Source organism: Piliocolobus tephrosceles, chromosome 5, assembly GCF_002776525.5.
Source record: "Piliocolobus tephrosceles isolate RC106 chromosome 5, ASM277652v3, whole genome shotgun sequence".
Taxonomy (NCBI): domain Eukaryota; kingdom Metazoa; phylum Chordata; class Mammalia; order Primates; family Cercopithecidae; genus Piliocolobus; species Piliocolobus tephrosceles.
The window spans coordinates 98054370-98057321 of record NC_045438.1 but is presented as its reverse complement, the minus strand read 5'-3'; the positions used below and the strand labels follow the sequence as shown (position 1 = coordinate 98057321).

At 37.6% G+C, this 2952-nt stretch overlaps 1 pseudogene; it reads left to right on the top strand.

Annotated features, from left to right (window-relative positions):
- The first annotated feature begins 242 nt into the window (after window positions 1-242).
- On the top strand, window positions 243-653 carry LOC111547428 (annotated as a pseudogene).
- Window positions 654-2952: the final 2299 nt, after the last annotated feature.

Genomic DNA, 2952 nt, shown 5'->3' with positions numbered 1-2952 from the left:
TAATGATAATGATATATACAACAGTTCAGGATTGTTCTAAATGTTTTACATACATTAACTCATTTGTTTGGATACATTTGCCTTGCCCTATCATTGGGCAATGATTTTCACAAATTTTTAATGTATCTGACTTTAAACATTTTTATATTTGTAATCTGCCATAGACATCCTATTTAAATTTAGCTAGTTAAGATTGCCTTATTGGTGGGCACAGGCGCAGCCTGGGGCAGCACAGGATCGTCATGGCGGAGTTGCAGCAGCTGTGGGTGCAGGAGATGGTGGACTCCATGGTAAAGAGCCTAGAGAGAGAAAACATCCAGAAGATGCAGAGTCTCATGTTCCCATGCAGCACCAGCTGTTGTGAGGACAGCCAGACATCCATGCAGCAGGTGCACCAGTGCATCCAGAGCAGTCATGTGCCTCTGGCTCAAGTCCAGGCCTTGGTCACCAGTAAGCTGGAGAAGTTCCAGGACTGCCAGGCCTGGTGCACCATACTTTGCAACGACAAAACCAAAGATTCAATAGATGCTGGGAGTAAGGAGCTTCAGGTGAAACGGCAGCTGGACTGTCGTGTGACCAAGTGTATAGATGACCACATACACCTCATCCCAACCATGACCAAGAAGAAGGAGGCTCTCTTATCCATTGGGTAATAAAAGTCCTTGCCAGTGGTTATTGGGAATGAGGGCAAAAAAATATTTTTAAATAAGGAATTGGGAATTTTAGTCTTTTAAGCAAAGTTTATGAAGAAATTAAGGATGGCAACAAGTGTAAGGCATATGTCGCTTGCCTCTGGACACTGGCTCTTTCATGTTTCAGCCCTAAAAAGTGAAATGGGAAAAAGTGATGCTAAATTGCATCAGAGACATTACAGAAAGTTTTAGAGCTTATGTTCCTGTGGCTAGTGCTTGTCCTGGCACTAAGGATCTCACCTGTAACAAGCCAGAGCCCTCCAAGCTACCAGACTCTTCTTACTACCAGCAGGCTGGCAGGTTAGACTTGATGGAGTTTGAGGAGAGATATTTTCTCTTTGTTGCCAAATATTCTGTTTACCAGAAGTGTCATCACACCATTTTCTATAGGCTGTGAAACAAAATCCATGAGGTCAATAACTTAGAAGGGAGAAAAAAAATTCTGGGTCTTTGTTTTCTTGATTTTGTGTAATTGATACAAGGGAATACAAGTTGATACAAGTTGATTTTAAAATGTGGAGTTGGGAGGGAAAGTAGTTTGGATAAGAACTTTGAAGATCCTTGTGGATCCCCATTTCTGGTCAAGATGTAGGTGTACATTTCTTAAAATTATTACATGCTGCATCTTTCAACCTGGATACCGTGCAAAAACATGAGAGGTGACCACACACAAACTATGAGAAGTAGAGCTTCCCTCTTACTGGCTGATGGGCCTTGAGGCTGTGTGTAGCAAAATGACAGGACAATGTTGCAGTAACACTTTCCCCTTGAAGAAGAAAGGGGTTTTGATTGTGATATATATTAGTATCTAGTAATGAATAGTAAAAGAGGAGCAATTCGCTACTTGCTTATAAGAGAGTTATGAAGTACTGGATTTGTAAAAACCTGGTTTTTAAAAAACAGAGTGGAATGGAAGCCTAAACCTAGCATTGTTTCCTTAGCTCCCTGAATTAACAGAGCCCAATTGAGACCCCTGGCAACAGGAAGTTCAAGGGAGAAAAAAATGAACTATTTCTTCTAGGATGAGCTGACTCCCTTAGAGCAAAGGAGAGGCAGCCCCCATTATCAAATATCATTTTTGCCCGGGGCTTTCACAACTTGCATTGTTCCTGCCCTGGCATGGCACCTTATTATTTTGATACCAACCTCATTGTATTTTCACCAGCTTATTACTTGAAATGATAATACAGCCTTTCCATTTGCTGTTTTCAGGCTGTGATATATTTTCTTAGTGGTTTGGTTTTAAAAATAAATAAGGTTTGATTCCCCCCTCCCTGCCACAAAAACGATTGCCTTATTCATTACTAAATAATTATATATCACTTTTTAGAAGTGTGTGATGTTTTCTAGCTATATTTTTGACAAACCAGGCTTTTAGAATTGCCATTTATGATCATTCTTGCAATACAAACTAAAACTAAAATCCGTTACTGTTCAGGTTTATAAAACAAGTGCTGTTCATCAGGGAAAAGATAGAATACTCATTTTCTTTTTCTTTTGTCTAAGAAGAGTTTTGTATAAATAATTTCTTTTAAATATTTGTGATACTTTTCACCCAGAAGAGGTGTTGTTTAAATTGGGGTTTGTGACTAATTTGTTTCAATTAAAAATACTTTAATATCAATATCAAATGCCTCTTAGATGGTCTGATCTCTGTTACCGTATGTGGTAGTTTGCTCTACATACTAGCTATTTAAAACAGATGTAAGTAAAACAAGATTTGTTTGGGAGGAATAGGGTTTCTCCAGAGTAAAGAATACAGAGACCAAATGGAAACATACTTGCTTCACTGCACATGGTTTCTATACTTGGCTGTGCTGGCTTACCATTTTATGGTTACCAGATTTATATCCTTTGAAATTATGAACATTGGATCAAATCCTTATGTTGGAAAATACTCTAAGGTAACATTAAATGAGCATGTGATTTGAATAACCTACAATTTTCACACAGGTTTTAATGACCAAAGTCAAAATATTTCCCATAAAATACTGTAAATTTGCTAAAATATATACAAAGCTCCCACAGTGTAATAACACGAAGAAACTTTGTTTACTGAAAAAATCTGTTTTTTTGGATTTTATTTTAAACAATTTTTTTTAAGTTTGTATTTTTATCTTATTTAAGCTTCGTTTCTTTCTTTCTTTTCATAATTTCTTCTAAAAAAATGAGATACATATGCAGAGCATTCAGGCTTATTACATAGGTTTATGTGTGCCATGGTGGTTTGCTGCACCTACTGGCCCATCCTCTATGTTCC